General features: G+C 35.5%; 1 long non-coding RNA gene across 1 annotated transcript; it reads right to left on the reverse strand.

Annotated features, from left to right (window-relative positions):
• Positions 1 to 3,589: 3,589 nt before the first annotated feature.
• On the reverse strand, positions 3,590 to 21,573 carry LOC115523164. Its single transcript, XR_003971661.1, has 3 exons — positions 21,564 to 21,573; positions 17,069 to 17,072; positions 3,590 to 3,687 (listed from the first exon to the last, which is right to left on the reverse strand). It is a non-coding gene; the product is annotated as an uncharacterized LOC115523164 (long non-coding RNA).
• Between the last annotated feature and the right edge of the window lie 1,820 nt (positions 21,574 to 23,393).

Genomic DNA, 23,393 nt, shown 5'->3' on the forward strand with positions numbered 1-23,393 from the left:
TAATTCACAATACCCTGTAGAATAAGTATTTGACCTATTTTACAAATTAATAAACAATAATGACTTAGTCCTGATAAACAAACAACAGTAAGTAATAATGATGTTGGTCACCTGCCCTAGAACGTTGCAGGGTTACTGCGTCTTGAAAGCTATGCATAGTAATATTGAAAAGTTCTTATCTTTGGGTCTTCTGAAAACAAACACAAATTAATTAGCATAAAAGACTTCAAAAGCAGAATGAGAACCCTAAAATTATAACTTTGATTTTACCTCGCCAAACCAATTGCAATCATACCCAGTGATTTCCAAATCAAAGCATCAGGCAGTCAATAATTATAATGAGGAAATTCTAATTAATTTAGCTTTACTGGGATATGCCAATTATATAACATATACCATATATGTCATCCCTAATGGCTTCTGAATTAGATCATAAAATCAGATCAACAATATTCCATGTAAAGGTAAAAATTCTCACATAAATTTGATCATGTTTATTGGAAAAAAGTTTCTTTTTTTTAAGTTTTATTTATTTTTGAAAGAAAGAGGCAGAGTGCGAGCAGGGGAGATTCAGAGAGAGAGAGGAAGACATAGAATATGAAACAGGACTCAAGACTCCCAGCTGTCGTACCGAGCCCAACACAGGGCTCGAACTCACAAGCTGTGAGATCATGACCAGAGCTTGAAGTCCGACACTTAAACAACTGAGCCACCCAGGCACCCCTTGGAAAATATTTCTATTTAGACTTTACATTTGAATTTCAAATTTAATAATATTACACTAAAAAGATAGATTGTCAGGACAAACAATAATTTCACCAATACAAAGTCATATGCAATAACATAATTATTCCTATCTCATTATTTCTTAATCTGTTAGCTTTTTCTGCCTCTAACTCAAGGTGGCTCTTTACACACTATCATGAAAAACAAACAAACAAAAACTTGACTTGAAAAAGGAAAAAAAATAAATGTTCCATTGCTTACTACTTAACCAATAGCTGAGAAAAAAAACATTAATTTATGAGGGAGCACATTTTGGTGGTGTAAATTTCTCACCTTTGGTAATTCTATTCCACTCTACTTCATTAATTTGGTTTGAAATCTTTTTAAACGTGTATTTATTAACATCCTTCTGTGAATATTTCACCCTGGAATAGGAAATGTAACCAAGTAACAGACTATGTATCAGAATGACTTAGCAAATACACATAGTTCATAAGTATCTCATAATAAAAAGAAAAGCCAAAAGAACATCTATCTAGATATTCAGGTATAACATATATTGTTTTGAATACATGCATTTGGGATAATACCTTATTTTATTTTTAAATGTTTGTTTTTGACAGAGAGAGAGAAAGAGAGAGAAAGAGAGAGAGAACAAGCAGAGGAGGGGCAGAGAGATAGGGAGACAGTGGGTTCAAAGCAGGCTCCCCCCTGCAGCAGCAAGCCTGATGGGGCTTGAACTCACAAAGCATGGGATATTACCTGAGCTGAAGTCAGACACTTAATGCACCGAGACACCCAGGAGCCCAGAGATAATATGTTAGTGGTTTATTGAGCTCTGGGCATTGAAATCTTGTTCCATCCGTAAATTCAGTTTATATTCAAGATAATCACTCGCATCAAAGGTAATTGATCTATCCCCACCCTTTCCTTCACAGTGTTTCTTAGATGTACACGTGTCAAAAGGAAACATAACACACATTTCTGATAGATGCGATTGATGAGAGGGATCAAAGAGGGGAAAACTTTTTCCAATGGACAAGAATATGGGTTGTTTTGTAGCCATAAGGTGGTGGTGATGGAGTTGGCACAAATGGTGAACACATGATCCGGGAGTACCCATTAGCAACACATTGGTCATCAGTTGTAACCAACCAAATAATGCAAATATTTTGACATTGTATCAAAATGGAGACAAGTGATGACAGGCAGTCGGTATCACTTCCAATACTGATTAATAGAAGCAGATGGAACAAATAGATCTGCTTTCTCTACTAAATATTCAATAATGAGTGAATAATTAGAAGCATCTATGTAGATGGTAATGCAGAGATGTCATTAATCTGTCTCCTCCAATAAAAATACCTTTGTTTCTTCCAACCCTGATACACTTTCTTACTATGGAATTATTTATGATGATATTCATGGGAGGTTATATTGATTAGTATATTGATTAGTATATTCATTTTTTAAATGCTTCCTTTTATTTTATTCTCTGGTGCTTTTAAAACCATTAGCTCTGTGTTTTGTATGTATATTTGTGCATGCGTGTTTCACAGATATGTAACTCGATAATCCTGCCTAGGACTCACAATAACACAAAGTAGCTAAGACCTGCTTGGAACTTTTATCTACAATGTCATGTTTCTATGCATTTGAAGTCATTATTTTCTATTGATAAGCCCCCTAAGCATATTCTTGCATTAAGAGCACTCCAGAATAATCATGCTTTCTACTTACAAGGTATCACATTTTTTTCCCTGTATTTTCCAGCTTGATTTCTTTCCCTATATTCTTTGATTATCTCATATGTTTGCTGAACAGTTGGCCTCCAGGAGATGGGTGAAAGTCAAATGACTTTTGGAATTGACTCACATTGACATAAGTCTTCCCACATTGATGCCGACCAGATTAGTTTCTGTAACATTAATTATGATATTTACAAGCTCATTGTGATGGATTCTGGTTACAAATTATTTTATAATTCTCACTGAGAGATGAAGTCTAATTTCCTCACCAATTACCCTATGCTGGCCTTAGTAACTTGCTTGAACCAATCATGTGGTAAAAGTCAATTCCAGCCTTCTGAGGGTAAATCACACAAAACTGGAACCTACCATCTAGACCCCTAAAAAGATTCAATTTACAAGATTCAATTTACAAGCCAAGAATAATCATGTAAGTTCACCTAACTTGATGGGGAGACTACCTAGAGAGTTCCTGAGGTGTCACAGACAGGGAGAGGGACCTAGCTGAGTCTCGATTTCCGGGTAACTCTGCTTGGTAGTTGAGGAAAGTGGTTTTAGAGCCCAGAGGTCATCTTTAATTGAAGTGTCTCCTAGCAAAGTCCTATCTGAATTATTTGCCCACAAATACATGATACACAATAAAATGTTTTTAAGTTTTACAACAGTTGCTTATACAACTATCTGTGAACAAAATGGTCATAATACCCATTCTATAGTTGCTGAAGGCTAAGTCTTTTCCAGTATTCAAATCTCTATGCTCTCAAATATTTGAACATTTATCTTTGTATAGTCTTGATTCCTTAAATTAAATATTTGACTTATTTTTCTAGTTTCTTAGAGCCCACATTCCATCTTGTCAACCACACACATTCTGTCAATAACTTGAACACATCATCAGGGGACTGAACCAGGTTCAAATATAGATGTGTTCTTGGAACTGATCTAGTATTTTTGTTTCTTTATGTCTAAGGAATTTCATTCTTTTTTTTTTTTTAACGTTTATTTTTGAGACAGAGACAGAGCATGATGGGGGAGGGGCAGAGAGAGAGGGAGACAGAATCGGAAGCAGGCTCCAGGCTCTGAGCCATCAGCCCAGAGCCTGACGCGGGGCTCGGACTCACGGACCGCGAGATCGTGACCTGAGCTGAAGTTGGACGTTCAACCGACTGAGCCACCCAGGCGCCCCGAGGAATTTCATTCTTAATGACAAGTACTACCCATAGAGTGATGGAAGACTGTTGATAATTTTGAGGATATAGATGTTTACTTATATATATTCATTTATTATATTTTTTCAGAATACTTATTGTACATCACTGGAAACAAAAGCCTGAGTTTTGCCCTGTGGTTTCAGACTCCTGTTTTCTTTTACCATTGTAAGATTCTCATGTGTGTGTGGTGTGTGTGTGTGTGTGTGTGTGTGTGTGAGTGTGTGTGTATTCATACTTACACTTATGCACAATTCACACATACTCTTCAAGATACAGGTGATCCAAATTTTATGTGTGAAATTCTCTAGAGAATAGGAGAAGTGAGAAATAATCTGATGGTTAATTTCAAGTGTCAATTGGACTGGCCGTGGGTGCCTAGATTAAACATTATTTCTGGGTGTGTCTGTGAAGATGTTGCCAGATGGGATTAACATCTGAATCAGTGGATTCCATAAGTAGATGACTCTCCCTGGTGTGGGTGGAAACCATTCAATCCATTGAGGACCTGAATAGAACAAAAGGGAGTGGAAGAAGGAATTACTCTGTTTCTTGGCTGCCTATTGATCTGGGACATCAGTTTTCTGCTCATATACTAGGATTTTTTAAAATAAAGTTATTTATTTATTTGAGGAGAGAGAGAGAGTGAGTGTGGAGGGGCAGAGAGAGAGAGAGGAGAGAGAGAGAGTGAGAGAGAGAGAGAGAGAGAGAGAGAATCCTAAGCAGGCTCTTCACTGAGCCAGACTCAGGGATTGAACTCACAAACCATGAGATCATGACCTGAGCCAGAATCAAGAGTTGGACTCTTAACCAGTTGAGCCACCCAGATGCCCCATCTGTACTAGGATTTATATCTTCAGCTCTCCTGGTTCTCAGGGCCTTTGAACTCAGACTAGAATTACACCACTGGTTTCCTGGGTGTCTAACTTGAAGAAATTAGATTCATTGGACGTCAATGCCTCCATAATCATATGACATCATGTGCCTCCATATATGTGGAAACTTATTCTAACTAATTCATATATATATGTATATATATATATATATATATATACACACACACGTAAATATACACACGTATATATATACACATATATATACACACATATATATACACACACATATATATATACACATATATATAGTATATATATCCTACTGCCTCTGTTTCTCTGCAGAACACTGACTCATGCAAAATGTCCAAATTTAAGTGTAGCAAATGATACTTATATATTAGGATAGTAAAGGTCAAACTTTAGAGATAGGAACAAGAAAGGTAGTGCACATATTTGAGAATAAAATGAGAATAAAAACACAAGATGAAGGTATTAATTCGAGATCACCATATAAAAAAGGAAATATCCAAAATTTCTGTAATCTATCAAGATTCACACTTAGACACACACATACACACACACACGTGTCATAGAACACTAAAAACAGAAACAAGTGAATATTGCTGGATGTGGTAAGCTATAACAGAAAGAGCAGAAGCTAAGGAGTCAGATGAAATGTACTAATCTCTGGGCGCCTGGGTGGCTCAGTTGGTTAAGCATCAGATTTCTGATGACTCAGATTATAGGTTATTACCCCGGGTCATGGGATCAAGCCCCCTTCCATTCACTGAGGCAATGGAGCCCACTTCAGATTCTCTCTCTTCCTCTGTCCCTTCCCTGCCCTCCCCATCTCTCTCTCCCTAAAATAAAAATTTAAAAGTAATAATTAAAAAAAAAAAGACGTATACTAGGCTCCTAGACGTATACTAGGTTAAAGCTTGTTACCTTTATTGTCTTCTTCCTTGTCTTGGAAATATGATATTTATAGCAAGTTTATGAATTTTGAAAAGGATTAAATATTTGTATAATGTCCCTTTGATTTAAATTAATTAAATCTGAATTGATTAGTGATTCCTACCATGTGCCTGGCATAAGAATAGCGGAGGACCAGATAGTCATGTTTCCTGCCTCAGACAGTGTATAACCCATGCTTATGAGTCATATAAGAATTATGCTGGTTTATTTCCAGTCTTAAATCTTTATAAGTATTTTATTCAGAAAAATAAGTTATGCAATTAATTAATTAAATCTCATTTTCTCTGAAAGTATAGAGGGCAGGGTTTTACCTATTTTACAAAGTTTGTTATAAGCCGGTCAGTGTCTCCTACTTACTCTTTCATAAGGGCAGATCTAGGGTATTTACTTATGAGTCAAAATAAGTTTTAAAAGTAGAAGATATTCAAAAAGTGTATTTTGTATACGTTCTTATTTACATTTCAATATAGGCTCTCATGACAAAGGATATCTCCAGGTATCTGCAATTTTCCCCTGCCAGATTTGATTTAGTTTATGTGATTGTATTTTATGGCGTCCCAACGTGGACTAGAAATCATTTTCAAAGTCAGAGTAACTTTTCTAACTAATTCTGTCATTTATCATCATTTTAAGTCTCCTCTTGAGTAAACTGCAATTTGTAACGAATTGTACAATATGGTTTGGGGATGTAGTCGTATTGTCTAGTATTGTCTAGAGGAGGTTAAAACACAGGCTGTCAAACTCTTTTTCTTTTTTTTTTTTTAAATTTTTTTTTTCATGTTTATTTATTTTTGGGACAGAGAGAGACAGAGCATGAACGGGGGAGGGGGCAGAGCGAGAGGGAGACACAGAACCGGAAACAGGCTCCAGGCTCCGAGCCATCAGCCCGGAGCCCGACGCGGGGCTCGAACTCACGGACCGCGAGATCGTGACCTGGCTGAAGTCGGACGCTTAACCGACTGCGCACCCAGGCGCCCCTGTCAAACTCTTTTCAATTAGGATTTTGTGTAGGATATGAGTTACAGTAAAACCATAAAATAAATTGTGCAATTGGCTTGAGAGAAGAATAAGAATTACTGTGCAGGCAGTTTGCCTAATATGGTCAGGCTTCTATAGTTTCATACCAAAATATAAAATTCACCTGGAAATCTAATGTTGTAAGTTCATTTAACACTATAGAATTCTAGCCGGGTAAAAAAATAAGAAATAATTTGATACTAGAATCAATCATTGATTCAATCAGTTCAAAATGCCCCCTAGGTATTTTAAGTTATTCTTATCTTGTATGATTATTAGAGTTAATATGGCATTTTCCTTTCCTCTTTCTTTCACAAATAACAAATATCACATAGGTAAGACTGGCTGATTTAGGTGTTTTTCTTAAAGTTTATTTATTTATTTGTTTATTTTGAGAGAGAGGCTGGTGTGAGTGGGGGAGGGGCAGGAAAGAGGGAGAGAGAGAATCCAAGAGGCTCTGCATTGTCAGCACAGAGCCCGATGCAGGGCTGGAACTCGTGAACTGTGAGATCTTGACGTGACTGGAAATCAAGTTGGATGCTTAACTGACGGAGATACCCAGGCATCCCTCTGCTTTTAGTTTTAAGGAAGATTGAGGTTTCTGATTAAAATGGAATAGGGTATGAGTAGAATGTTACTACCTCCAATAGCTGCAAGAAGACGTAGTAAATAGTAAAAGTATCATCTGCTTTTAAACAATAAAGAGCTTTATAAGGATCAGGACCTAGAGACGCTATAGACATAGATACAGGATACTCTTAAAATTGAGCTGAAGGCAATACATCTCCCTAGGGGTATCTCCCAACCGGGCTTGTGTTAGAGACTCAGAATGAGCAGTGGGTCTCAGTACATTCTTACCGAGGGAGAGAAGGACTTTTGGCAGTCTCACTAAAGGGGAGTGGAAAAACTGAACGTAATGTGCCCAAATAATTGGCTGAATCCTGCTTTGTCCCGGCCCCAAGGATTTGTCAAGCTCTGAAACTGTGCAAGGTAAGACTAAAAATTTAAGCACTAACATAAGTACTAAAGCGAGTTTTTCAAACCAGAGATTAAAAAAAAAAAAAGCCATTTTATCATTTGATCATGATAAACATTATCAACCCAGCCGTAAGATATGACACTCCTAAGTCGATATAGACCCATTAATTAGTTTCAAAATACCTTTAGCAAAATTTGACACAGTTAAAAGGAAGTACAGGCAAACCATGATCAGATAGCAATACATTAACACCTTTCTCAGTAGCGAAGATAACGAGACAGAAATGTCACTCACTATATTGTAGATCTGACCTAACTGATTATCAAATTGAGCAAATTAGTATGTATGTATTCACATTCATACACACACATGCACACACATGCATACAATGCTTTTATAGTACTATACAGGATAATGAAAGAATTTGTATATATATATATATATATATATATATATATATATAATATTTAAATTGTATTGGGAACACTTACCAAAACATTTATCAAAATCTGTTACACAGGGGGCCATTAAACCTGCAATAAATATTCCTAGTGTTTTCTCTGACCTCAATGAAATTAAGCTAGTAAACAAAACACAAAATATGCAAAATAAACAGTAAACTTCAATAATGTGGTAAGTTAAATTGTGACCTCCCAAAATTCATATATTTTAAGTCCCAAGCTCATAACTTTAGAATGTAACTACATTTGGAGATAAAATCTTCAAAGGGGTAATTAAGTTTAAATGAGGTCACATGAGTGGGTCATAGGGGTATGACTGTTTTTGAAAATAGGGCATTTTAAGAGGCAAATTATTTAAAATGAGGCTAATAGAATGGGGCCTTAATCAAAACTGGCCAAGTCCTCAAAATATCAACCATCTGGCACCTTGATTTTGGACTTCCAGCTTCCTGAAGTGTGAGAAAATAATGTTTTTGTTGTTTGACCCACCCAGGCTGTGGCAATTTGTTATGGCAACCCAGGCAAACTAACACAATGAGATTGAAAACCAAGAAGAAATAGTAATAAAATTAAAATAGAAAATTAAAATTATATGATAATAGTAAAGATATGACATTAAAGATAATAAGATGATGGACATTTAGGCTCTTTCCATAATTTGGCTATTGTTGAGAGTGATGAATGGATAAAGAAGATGTGGTTTACATATACAATGGAATACTACTTGGCAATGAGAAAGAATGAAATCATGCCATTTGCAGCAATGTGGATGGTACTTAAAGGCATCATGCCAAGTGAAATAAATCAGTCAGAGAAAGACAGATACCATGTTTTCACTCATATGTGGATCCTGAGAACCTTAACAGAAGACCATGGGGTAGGGGAAGGGGGAAAAAAAAGTTACAGAGAAGGAGGGAGGTAAACCATAAGAGACTCTTGGATACTGAGAACAAACTGAAGGTTGATTGGGGGTGGGGGAGAGGGGAAAGTGGGTGATGGGCATTGAGGAGGGCACTTGTTGGGATGAGCTCTGGGTGCTGTATGGAAATCAATTTGTCAATAAATTATATTAAAAAGGATAATAAGATGAAGCTAAAGCAGGTTTTTGAGGGAAATTCATAAGAAAAGTACTTTTATTTAAAAACATAAAACTGAATATCAATAATCTAAGCATTTCAAATAAAAAACCTAGAAAAAGTATAGAAAATCACATGTAATAAACAAAGAAAATAAGAAGCCACGAAGCAGAACAAATGGATATCTGTCTACCTACATATCTATTTATCCATTTATCTATTATCTGTCTATCTATATCTATTTATCATCTATCACCTATATTACAGATTAAACAACATAAAAGTTCTTTGACCATATTGACACTGATAATACTTTACCAAGACTGATTAAGAGAAAAAATAAGTGAAAAAACTACTAGTTTCAGGAACTAGAAAACAACTTCTTAATAGATCTAGATCTAAAGAGCATATTAATGGCTTCTGAAAAATTTTAGGCTAAAACTAAGAATTTAGACAAAATAGACAAATTCTCAAAAATAATACTTAAAATCAATTGACGTTGAAACGAAAATTGTGTAATCAAATGTTTGTTAAAGAAATGAAATCCATTTTATAAAAACTTACAAAAAGAAAACATTAGTAACAAATGTTACTATACGTAGAAAAAATAACTAAAAGGTTATATAAGTGTTTCAGAAGAAACAAAAATAAAGATACTTTTTAACTATTTTTATGAGGCCAGCATTATCTTAACATACAACACAGACAAGGACATTACATGAAAGAAGATCCACAAACCTATTTGTCTATCATTAGAATAGATCTGAAATCTCAAATATTTGAAAATTTAATTTAGTGATGAGAAAATTTGATGTTACAATGGAAACTAAAGTGAGAGCATAAATGTTGGATTGAAAATACTAGATAGTACAGATATCAATTAATTATCTCCAATTGTTATAATGGGCTCAATAAAATCCCAATCAAAATACAACTGAGTATAGAAAGATTCAAGTTCGTTTCAAAACATATAGGGAAATGCAAAGTGCTGCTAACAGCAATGACAGTGTTGAAAAACATAGAAGCAAGAAACTTCCATAGCCAGACATAAAGCTATACTAACTGAGATTTTCCATTAGTAAATATACAGACAAAACAATGGGGCAGAACATAGACCCACTATTATTAGATCTGCTAGTATGTCACTTGAATTAAAACGAGGATAATATTACAACCTCATGAGCAAATTATTTTTTTAAATAAATGGCAATGTGAGAACTAGATATCCATAGAGAAAAGAGAAATTCTTGAACTCTAGCCCACACTATACAGAAAATAAACTTGGATGGAATATAGACCTAATTATGCAACGTTAGTGATAAAACTTCAGATAAAATGATGGTGTGGTATCTTCACAATCTTGGGGTAGATTGTTTTTTAATGAAACAGAAGATACAATGTACATAGAAATTTCAAATACATTTTTCAGAACACCTGCTGTGGGAGGGGCAGGGGGAGACGGAAAGAGGATCTAAGCAGGCTCCATGGTGATGAGCTTAAACTCATGAACAGAGGGACCATGGCCTGAGCTGAAGTTAGACGCTCAACTGACCGAGCCATCCAGGAGACCCTAGACTTTTTTTTCTCCCCAATTCTATACCTTGATATTTTATTCCCATAGCAGGTGGTTCTGAGAAACATATTTAAAATTTCCATGTAGATTGTTTCTTCTTTGTCTCATTAAAAAATAATCTACCCCAACATAGTGAAGATACCCTACTATCATTTTATCTGAAGTTTTATCACTTACATTTTGTAATTAGGTCTACATTCCATACAATTTTATTTTATGCGTACTTTCTATCTCTCAAAAATAAGCACTTAAAAAGAGTCTCATTCTCAGCAACAACAACAAATTTACAAAGTGAAAAAGCAAACAGTATGGTCCCTAAGCCAGTTACAAAAGAGCAAAAACTGTGTTATTCCACTATTTGAGGTACATAGACTAGTCAAATTCATAGAGATAGATAGATGATAGATAATAACAATAATAATAATAGATAGATAGATAGATAGATAGATTGTAGAATGATAAATTTTAGGGGCTGAAGGAGAAAGGCAACTGGGTGATAGTGTTTAATGAGTACACAATTTTAGTTGCAGAAAATGAGACCACGTTGGAGCTGGAGAGGTGAAAATTGCACAACAATGTGAAAGTACTGAACACCATTCAACTGTCCAATTAGAAAGAGTTAAAATGATAAATTGTGTGTTATATATTTTACCCACAGTAAAAACAACAGAGCAAACAAACACACTAAACACATGCACATGCACACACACATGCACACACTGACTCTCATTTTCTCTCTAATTAAAATCCAAACTCTTTTGACATTCGAAGGAACAACACACCTCTCTAATATAACTTTGTAATTCTCTCTTTCTCTTCCTATTCTCTGTTTCTGATACGTGGGGAGTTCTGTCTCATGGTTTTGTTTCATTGTTTTCTCTTCCTCAAGCCTATTTTGGGGGTGGGAGGGGGAGGGTTTCTTTATTTGCCCCATTCTCAATCTTTAGTGCCAGATAAAATACCATTTATAGAGGCACCACCCTGATAAACCCCCTCTCCTACTTCCACAAACACACACCATTCTCCCACTTCGCATTAAAAAAACACACATGCAAACAAAACAAAACAAAATAAACACAAAAAACAAAACCACAGCACGTTAGGTATTGCCTAGCATTTTTTTCTTTACAGTGTTTACCACAATGCAAACTGGTTTTTGTTCATTTCCTTTTTACTGATTTTTTTTCTTCTGTAATCTGAATAATACCACTAAGCCTTGGAATCTTATTTATCGCCTTTATTACAATATCTTTACACTTAAAAATAGACTGCTAAAGCATATTTCAGAAAATATATGTTGCATAAATGGCATTATTTGCCGTAGGTTTTTAGAATGTATCAAACCCATACTTGTTTGTTTTGGAAACAAACATATTCATTTCTTTGTTTCTGAAACTGAATAATATCTAATATGTTTCTGTGTTTTAGGTCTTTGTTTTTAACTGACAGACTTTTAGTTATATATTTTTAACAAAAGTTTGATTTAATCAGCATTAATCTATCAATATGAATGAGATCTTAAAATTAATGCTAGCTTATATATTATATACACATACATATATATATATATATTATGTTTAATATATTTTTAATATTTTTAGTATATATATTTTTTTAGAGAAAGAGACAGAGAGTGAGCAGGTGAGGGTCAGAGAGAGAGAGGGAGACACAGAATCTGAAGCGGGTTCCAAGCTCTGAGCTGTTAACATAGAGCCCGATGCTGGGCCCGAACTCACCAGCGGTGAGATCATGAGCTGAGCTGAAGTGGCGCACCCAACCTCCTGAGCCACCCAGGCACCCCTATATACTTTTAAATGTTTATCTGTTTGAGAGAGAGAAAGAGAGTGTTTGCCCACACATGTGGGGGGAGGGTCAGTGAGAGAGGAAGAGAGAGAATCTTCATCAGGCTCCATACCGTCAGTGCAGAACTTGATGCGGGGCTTGAACTCATGAATCATGAGATCATGACGAGATGGAATCGAGAATTGATCGCTTAATCAACTAACCACCCAGGTACCCCAATGCTAGATTATATTTTAAAGACAACTTGACTTAAAGTTCATATCTCTATCATTCCAATCTATAAAAGGTACTGGATACTCAGAATATACTATATATATTACTATATACTATACTATACTATACTATACTATACTATATACTATATATACTGTATATATACAGAATATATGCCATATATATATATTATACTATATATGTATATATCTTATTTTACTTAGTGTATATTTTTTAAATCATATGAAAATTGATTTCCTCTGATCTTATATGTATATATACAATCTTCATAAGACTACTTTTCAGGAAGAAAAAACGTGAATGTCTTTTCAGAAAGGAAAAGTACTAAGAAATCACATTTTATGTTTTTCTTTTGAAATGGAACTGATTTGGCAATTTTTATATCGAGAATGGGGTCATAAACTCATGTGCCTTCAGACGTCATGTATATTTCTTTAATCTATGCATGTAATACACCAAATCATGACAACAGTAGTGATCTAATTGTAGAGAACTGAAGAGTACACAATTTACTGAAGTTATTTCTGTTTATTATGAATATTCTGCTAAGTAAAACATGTCTTGGGTACCTGGGTGGTTCAGTCGGTTGAGCGTCCAACTTCAGCTTGGGTCATGATCTCACGGTTCGTGAGTTCGAGCCCTGTGTCGGGCTTTGTGATGACAGCTCAGAGCCTGGGGCCTGCTTCAGATTCTGTGTCTCCCGCTCTCTCTGACCCCCCTGCTCACATTCTGTCTTTCTGTCTGAGAAATAAACATTTTTTTAAAAAGTTAAAAAAATGCTGATAATGTCTTCTATTACATCTTTACACCTATATGTATATATAGATTAACAGAAAAATTAACAAATTTAAGTATATAACTGCCACATGGTGAATGTGCTACATAGCCTGTCATATAGTGAATTGTAGGTACCAACCATTATTATGAATTGCAGAACTCATATTGGAAGAGTAAATACTCTTAAAACTTTGTTTTAAGCATATCTTAACAAAACTTTAGCTCATAATACATAAAGGCAGTACTAAACATAAAGTTTTCTTATACCTGAAATTCCGATAAGATGTTGCCCACATTGACATTAATTTTCCAAAATAATAACTACTTATATATCAAATATAAGAATAAAAATAGTTGCAGTAACTTATTTTACTATCCTCAAACAGCATTTAGATACTACAACATGTTGTCATTCTTGAGACATGCTGGTAAATGAAAGCTATCTTATGAATGAGTATTTTCATGGATCAATCTTCCAAATTTAAAATGATTGCTAAATTATTTAACTGACAAGTAGGCCATTTGTTTATCTTGGAAAGTAGTTCATTTTTCTTTAATGCTTCTCGATTCATTTTTGTTCTAAAAATATTTCAAGAAAAATCAAATTTTGCCTCTTTATTCTGTCAAATTACTGAAATTTATCCAAGTTCCAGCTGCTTGTAATCAATCAAACTCCATTAAATGCTAAAAATAACACTTTAATACTGCTTATTTTCTCTCATAGATATTTGCTATAATAATGTCACTTTAAGAAAATATCTTCTAATTTTCCTTCTTATAAAAAAATCTCTTCATAATTCCTTTTTTGATCTATGTGAAATTCATAAAGCAGCTGCCTATCATATTTGGCAGACCAAATGAAGGTTTATTTTTATTTTTTAAATGTTTATTTATTTATTTTGAAAGATAGAGAGAGTGCAAGCAGGGAAGAGATGTGGAGGGGTGGGGGGGGAGTGGGAGGGGTGGGAGGGGTCGGAGGGGAGTGTAGTCAAGCAAGCTGGTCACTGTCAGCGTGGAGCCCCACATAGGGCTCATTAACCTTGAGATCATGACCTGATCTGAAATCAAGAGTCAGGCACTTAACCAACTGAGCCACACAAGTGCCCCCAGATGAATGTTTAAATATCTCTTATACTGATATATTAATGGTTCAAAACATGATAAAGATTTATTGAGATTCTAATGAGTACTTTGATTTTTAAAGAAAACACTGCAAGTCCATAACTAACAAGACATGTGTATATTTATGTCTTGAGTTCTTATATATATATATATATATATACACACACACACATCTATAATTAAAATAAATATATATCTAAATATATATGTGTTTATTTATATAAATATTTATTATATAATATATAATATATTTAACAAATAGCATAGTATAACAATGGCTCCTATCTGAAATGCATTACTTACCAAATATTAAGATATGTTTAAAATTAAGTATAGTACAGGAAAATATGTAGTAAAAGAGATCTTTAATATATTCTATTATATTTATATACCTATACATCAAGATTAACAAAAAAAAAACAGGACACACACACACATATAAAGTAAAATAAGTTTATAATATTGTTTGCATAGATATAGCTAGACAGATCTAGATTAACAGAAAAAGTTACATTATGAGAAGTCACAGTTGTTATTTGATAATTTAGATATTTAGTCTATTAATCAGGTAAAAGTCTGAGAACTACACAAAGCCAATAGATATGGTCTGGAGAAGAGACGTGGTGAAGACAAATTATGGAGAGGGCATTTGGCTTCTATAGAGATTTGAATCTCTGTGGGGCTATCACTACCCTCTTTGCTTCATACTTATTGAAACACATTTAGGAAATCACCAAGAACTTGAAGTACGTATACATTGCCATTTGGAGAACACCATGGAATGATTCCTGACTCATGCCCAAGACAATCATAGGAGTAGCTGCTTTGGGTGGGTCTGCACAGAGGATGTGGGGCACAGATAATGGGTCGTGAGAGGTAGAGACTCAGCTCAGACATTTTAAGAGGAGTCCAAGAGAACCACAAGGAAACGCAAGGAGACTTCAAGAGAGAGGGTCTATGTGGAGAGGATAATAGTGATGCTGGGGACAGGTGAAATGTTCCTTGATTTCATCACAGACATTGGGAACACAGGAGACTCTGAGAAGCATCTCCTTGAGTCCGTGAGAGAGGATAAGTTTGGGGCATCTGCCAGTGCAGAGTATGAAGCAGATTACACAATCTCCCATTACACACTGGGAAAGAATGTCCCTTCAACCCTTTCTTAACCTTTAACACTGGCTATGTGCCAACATAATGTATGGTTTTTTACTCACCTTAAGTGACAAGTCCTAATCTTGATTTAGGAAATAAAAGTTCCAGTCAAAATTAGTAACTCATATTTCAATCTCTACTCAAAAATAAGAATTATTTCCCTCTCGATTGCTTACCAGTCCTCCATGTCTCCTGTTATCAAGATTTGGGCTGGAGCCACAATGTCACTGTCTGTACTTGGTTGCTTAGCTCATTGGGATGGGAGACAACTTCATAGCCCCACTGTGACAGACAGAATAATCACCATCCCAAAATGCCCACATCCTAATCTTCAGGAACCTGTTAACTGGTTACGTTCTGTGGAAAATGGCCTTTGGAGATGTGATTAAGTTGAGGATCTTGAGATGGTAAGATTTTCCTGGATTAGTATGTAGTCACAAGGGTCCTTGTAAGAGGAAGATGGGAGGGTTAGAGTCAAAGAGGAGATGCGACAATGGAAGCACAGGTGACTGCCAAATAGGTAGATATAGATATTGCTATGTATGCACTTACAGAAAGAGAGAGAGAGAATAGAGGTCAGGCTTTGAAAATGCTGCACTGTTTGAAGCGGAGTAAAGGGACATAAACCAAGAAATCAGGTGGCCTCTAGATGTTAACAAGGCATGGAAACGGATTCTCCCCTAGAACCTCCAGAGGGAATGCAGTCCTGCTGACCCACTTTACACTTTTGACGTCCAGAACTGTAATATGATCATTGTGTGCTGTTTTAAGCCCCTAAATTCGTGGTAATTTATTATAGCATCACTGGGAAACTAATAGATCCGCCCACCAAATTTTAGAGTTTCAGTGGATGGTTAAGTGATAAGGGCAGAAATGAAGCCTGGAGCTAAGAGGGACACCGTCTGGTAGGGCCAACTCTAAATAGCTCTTTCCAGGCTTTCTAAATGTGAAGTGTCCTTGGATCAGTGTCCTGAGCTACAAAAACTCTAATTTTAGTCTAAATTCCAGCACACTTTCATCCATCTTCCAGTACAAATGTAAGGAACGTATCGTGAATATTTAGAGACTTCCATAGCTGCCAGAAACTTGTTTCAAAAGACGCAGAAATTCAGCCAGAATCACAGACGCCTTGTTGGTTTTGAGTCCAAATGGCCTCAGAGGTTATTTTCTTTAGATTGTTCATTTGGCACTCCAGCTTCTGGTAATCAGGTGGCTGCCATTGCTGTAACATTTTCTAAAACAACCGGAGACATGTTGGCCCGGCTCCGATACAAATGTCTCTTCCCCTTGGGAGAGAATGGCATCTTCTAAAATAACTTTCATCTTCTGCTTGTGGCAACGCAGCCCTTTTATACGAATCCTCTTTCCTTGGGTCAATGACCATGCTAACACCTGTACAGGCATGTCCTATTATATAGTTTTATTTGGGACGGTCTGGACTCTCCTCTCCTGAAATAAGTTTTTTCTGGACAGTCCATTTTGTTTTGTCTTGCTTGAGACTATACAGAGTGTGATACAAGCACGTTACATTATCATTCTTTTCTGCCTCTTCTAAGGATTCTCTTAGTACTCATAGAAGATTATAACATCATCCCTAAAGCATTGCTGGCTGCATTCATAAACTCTTACCTTCCTTTTGCTGGACACGCAGTTTGCAAACACTCTGAAGTTACCTCTCGAAAGTGACCTCGTCACCGTCCGTTGGAATTCAGCAAATGGACAGTGGGCTTTGGAATCCCACACTCCTCCCTGCAAACCATTTTCGACAGTGCCATCACCATCTGTCAAAATAAACTGACTGCAATTCCAAGAGTTTTAATGGGCTCATTATGCAGACCCTCCCTAGCCTGAAATTTTAGCAAGCCCAGATGCAGGCCCTATATTGAATGGGTACAAATCACAGTTTACAAACTATGGGAGATGAGATGTAGTGCATTATTTTCATTTTATTTTTTTTCTGTTAGTCCATTTAATCTTGGCTCGAAAGCAAACACGACTCCAGCTGACAGTGAATTCAAACTCTGTCATTCTAGGGGCCGTCTCTGGGCTGAGTTTTGTTAATAAATCAAAATATTATATGGACACAATTACTTCCCTGAACAGAGCTCTTCCTCCTTCTAAGAGTTGTGGTTTTGTATTACAGCATAATGGTTTTATAAAAGGCTAATATCTGAAGCCTGTAATTATTCTAAACCTCTGTTACTAAACCTTTCATCTTTAGTTCAGTGAATTTGTTCCAGATGAGGGAAGGCCATATATATCAACATACTTTATACATTGTGGCACTTAAGATTTTATTTGAAGTTACCTATTTTAGATGACAAAATTAATTTCATACGTGAATAAAGTGAGGCCATACTATTACGATTTTATGTGTCTATTGAATCCACAAAATCTCATTTCACTCCCCATAGGTATCATATGAACTAAAATTTAGCCACGAGAACATGCAATGCTATGTTCATCTCTGTCCCCCACTGGAAAATGTTTCCCAGGCTTCCTCATCTCTGTCTCCACTTGTGACACCTGTGCACATTTTTTAGGCTAATGAACAAAATTTAAAAACACACTGAATTTGAAGTATATGGAAAAGCCCGTCTTTATCACTTTACCTTTTCCTTCTCTCTTACCTTCTAGTGATTCTACCCCCGCCCCAAATCAGTTCTTGTATTAGGCTCTGCTTCCTGGGGACCGAGATGAAGACATAGGAGTTTGGTATAAATATTTCAACTTGTTGCATTTTACAAAAATATTTACCATTCCACGGCATGTAATCTTAATGCCAAAATTTTCATTAGGTTATTAGCTCCCACTGTGAAAACTACAAGATTTCAAAGTGTGTCCATTCGAAAAAAATCTCTCCCCAGTATCATTGGATATGGCTGTGGGGGAAGAGAGGGTTGCTTAGAATATGTTCACTCTGCTGCTCACCCAGTGTCAGAAGGGCACTGTGCTTTTCAATTGCTGCCGTGCAACTGAGCCCTTAACACTCTGTTAACATAACAGATGTTATTGCTTTGATCCATGCATACATGGGAAAAATGTCCTACTCCAAAAATGGCTTCTCTAATTTCTCCCCCACCCACTATGTAAAACTATTCTATGAACTGGCATTAGGTTCATTCAACAGAAACTCCAAATGATATGGCCTTAACAAGATTAAAGTGCCCTTGTCCTTTATATTTACAAAGGAAATCTAGTCCAGTTTTGCTAAGGACAGTTGAGACAAGTCATCTGAAAACCAGGACCCTTCTACCTCAATGCTCTACAGCCTTCATTCTTAGCAATAAGTTTTCCATCTCATAGTCCAGAATGGCTGCTTGAGTTCCAGCCATCAGAGAACATTCCAACCAACAGGAAAGAAATGAAAAAAGATACAATGTGTTTAATTCTACCATAAAAATTCACTTCCCTTGAACTCGCTATGTGACCCTAGTCCTGGACTCTGTATCTTTTATGGGAAGTCGATTGTCTAAAATTTCAGACCTGGTCTGAGAAAAGAGTAGCAAGTTCCGAACACTCACACCAGAATCTAAGTCTCATGATTCTGTCCTTGACTAGAATTACATTCCCTATACCTGGTCTGGTACAGAAAAAGAGTAGTTGGAGGTGAGTGGCAGGATGGAGAGGTACAAATAAAAGAAATTAAAAAAAAAAACTTTCTCAGCAAATATTGCTTAAGGCAAATATTTTATTTTACACTGGAACCAGATATTTTGGAAAAGTTCAGATATCGGTATAATAGTTTTACAGCTGTAATGTGTCATTGAACCACTTTAACCTCAGGATGTTCACGTTATTCAGGCAAGGGTTTCCCAGACTTGTGAAGAATGGGGTACATTGTCAGCTTAGATGATTGATTTATTGATTTACTTCTTACCACATATATTTCCTCATATATGTAACTTTACTGGGGTGCTGCTGAGTTAGTATAACTTAAGTCAGGACAGGTTGGTAAGCTTTTGAAAATCTGAAGATTAAAAACTCATCCAGCTCTAAATGTAATTGGTAATGTAAATGTAAATGTAAAATGTAATTTCCTGGTACTTAACGAGGGGTGCATTCGTTTTTTATTGCTCGTGTGCCTGCCTGAACTCCAGCTCCCAGAAAATTGTTTTCAATGGCAAAATGATAGACCTTAGGCATTTTCCATGTTGAGAAACTCTAAAGGAAATTCTAAGCCCTTGAAGTTAACAACGGTGCAAAAGTTATGAGAACTGGTCCCTGACCAGAGCTATCGAGTGAACCTGAACTGAAAAAAGAGCAGAGATGTCTATGGGGTAAGCATTCATGGTGATGAGGAATCACTGGGAAGTCCAGTTATTGAAAAAATGTGTTTGAGGAGGAAAGTAATGCAGGGGCTTAACTTCTGTGCACTCATTTTGCAATTATCTTGCAGCATCCAACTCACACGTAAAAGAATTTTGCTTTTCCATAGAAAGCTATAAATTAAAAGACGGGAGTGTGTTCTAAATGGTCTTCTAGGAAACGGACTTCCTGTGATAACCTGGGTTTTGCATCATTAGTTATGACAAATATTTTCCATAACATCAAGGCTTTAAAAATTCTCCTGTTGCCTTTATTGGGAAGAATAAAGCTGGCCTCAATATGCATGCACACACCAATAATATGCAAGCAAACATTTGTTGCAGATGATCAGAATATCTTTTTCTCAGTTCTCATGTTAAGATAAAGAAGCTGGGAAACCCCAGACAATGATCTTTCACATATCTGGTCTGGGAAAAGAGAATCTATTTTTGCAAATATGCATGCATGGCGGGAAAGTAGAAGACAGATTCTATTCAGCTGAAGTTCCTCTATCTTACCAAAGTGCAAAAGAAATTACAAAAGAAGCCGTAAAAAAGTCTTAACGCCGTGCTTATATCAGGTCTAATGACTGCACCAAAGGGCTTCTCTGCGAAGCTCACCTTCCGTGATGCTCTTTCTTCCTGCTATGGACTACTGCAGAATACTGACACATAACAAAGAAGCTACGTGTATCAGAGGCTGCGAGGTAAGGTCACATCATATTTAAAAACTAATGTTTTGACAAATTTCATAAAGCTTCTGGCAGGGGAGACTGGTCTTATCACACCCTCTAAGAGACAATTAAAGATCTGATGCTGCAGAAACATTATGCCAAAAACAATGGAGACCTGGACGGGTTTGAATTCAGGTTCTGTTACTTACTAAGGGAAGCAAGTGGCAAGTTTTTCTCTTCTTTATTTCATTGAATCTAACAGTGTTGTCATTTGTAAAAGGAGCATAAGAGAATTAAATAATCTATTTAGAGTCCCTGTCATAGCTCTTCTTCCAAAATATTTCTTCAAGAAATTATGAATATTGTATTGTTGGCTATTGTTGCATTAAGTTTTTAAGTTTGAATTTAAGCTTGTCATTATTTTCTAGTTGGCAGAAATTAGGATAGAAGGTGAATTGTTAGGATAGAAGATAGAAAATTGTGGCAAAATAGGTTCAAGAATTCCTTATGCTTACATAAATGGGTTAAAAAAACTTAGGGCAGAAAGCCTCCACCACGGGGTGAATACGCCCAAGGTTAGCTAGAGAGACATTATAATGGGAACATGAGTACCTCGTTATATCAGCTGCAGGGATTTACTTTCCATCCGATGCCAAAATACTACTGTGCTTTGATCACAAACTGCACTTGCCCCCCAGACCCTTTGCTTCTTACACAAGTTAATGATTACTATCAGATTGTTTTCTTCACGTTCACCATGTGTGTGAGATCTTGAGAGCTCAATAAATATGGAGACGAAACCCCCGTTCGGGGCTCTTGTCTTCTCCTGGACATTATGCTCTGTCATATTCATTTCTGTATCTGTTCTCTTGCTGGACAAGAGAGAACTCCAGACTCAGTCTGTGACAGAAAATGATCTATGAAAAGACTCCTTTACAACAACCATGAAGTAAGCTTTTAAATCTTTCACAAATTCCAAAATAATATCAACATGACACACATTAATTTTGCAGAATAGAAATATGGTCTTATAACTCAAAGGGATCTTAAAGATAAATTATATTCTTCAAATGCTACACAACAGAAGAGGCATATGATGAGGAACATACCATCAATTCTGTCAACCAGTGTCGAGTAGGTTGGTGCCTAGTATTGTATTGTGTTGAAAATACAAAACTATATAGAATGTGACACTTTTCCTTAATTAGCTCATATAATTATTAAGAGAAAAATTCAGAAGTGTAGCCCATATACTTCAACTGGACCCGATACTCTATTGCTCTCATAATATTGTGTGAGGAAATAATTATCTTAGTTGGTCTTTAAAGAATACTAACAGATTTTAATCTTTAGTATGCTCTTAGAGTAGACAAATATTTTGCTTATGACGCCTATGAAAAACCACGTGTCCTTTTTCTCACGTGAAATAAAATAAAATATTTGTGTTTGTTTTAAAAATAGAATTATATTGAAAACACTTGTTTACAACATGGTAGAGATTTGTACTCTTCATAGGGGAAAATATTTTCGAAGTTGAATTATTTATTGTTACTTGTTGTTAATGAGTGTATACGATTTATAGGTTAACTGTTTTGATTTTAATATATACTCAACTTGCCTATCTTGATGGAACACAGTGTGGTTTTTCAGCATTGATGTGAATGGAGTAAAATGATATAAAAGTTTATTTTAAAAAATCACTTGATTCAAGTGTGGTCTTTGTTAATACAACTTTATGTAAAATATAGGTAGAAGTTTACAAATGCCACTAAATATCATTTCAAATAAATAAATGTTAGAATATCTAATGGGTCAACTTCAATGAAATTAATTAACTATGTATAAATATTCTGCAGAATCTGTGCAGGAATTTTAAAAAGACTTCAATTATGGGCAAAAGATAAATTTTGAATAGATGGGAAGATATAGAATTTCCCTTGTGGGAAGTAGTATATATTTCAGATATGATAGTTCCTTACAGATTGAAGCATAAATATGGTAAACTCACAATCAAATCGTAAAATTATTTTTGGAAAAATTGATGAAATTATTATAAATATTATTCACAAAATTAATGGGTGACACATAGTAAGAACATATTGGTAACAGGGTGGTAAGGAGGTCTTGCATTTCCAAACATTAAAATTCTTTATAAATCTAGAATCATTTTAAAGTGCTGGCATTTGTGGCATTTGATAAATAGATAGACAAATACAAACAAAATCATCCAGAATAGGTATTCATCTTTAATTTATTATGTTATACTTGGAACATCTATTATTCAAGAAATCTCACCACTACAACTTCTATACTTTTCTCCAAATTGAATGGAAATGTAATATTTATGTATAGGTAAAAATGGACTGTGTAGAAAACCTTCGTGAATAACATGATAGCAGTTTCTTCCTGTTTAATAAAGATGGTATTAAGATTTGCAAATTGTATTTGAAACACTTAACAAATGGCGTATGACTGTGTTATACTCCAAAATAAAATTCAGTTGGGATTTACAATAATTAAAAATCTTGTAGCATAATTAAATAAAAATCATATTAAAGAAAAAGCCATACAAAACATTATTCTAGAACAAAGAGTGGTGGAAGCTGGCAATAGATTTGGTTAGGGCTTTTAAGAAAGTATGTATACGTGTCTTTTTTAAAAAATTTTTAAATGTTTATTTAATTTTGGTAGAGAGTGGGCGGGGTGGGGGGCGGATTTCAGAGAG

The sequence above is a fragment of the Lynx canadensis genome, chromosome C2 (assembly GCF_007474595.2).
Source record: "Lynx canadensis isolate LIC74 chromosome C2, mLynCan4.pri.v2, whole genome shotgun sequence".
Lineage (NCBI taxonomy): Eukaryota > Metazoa > Chordata > Mammalia > Carnivora > Felidae > Lynx > Lynx canadensis.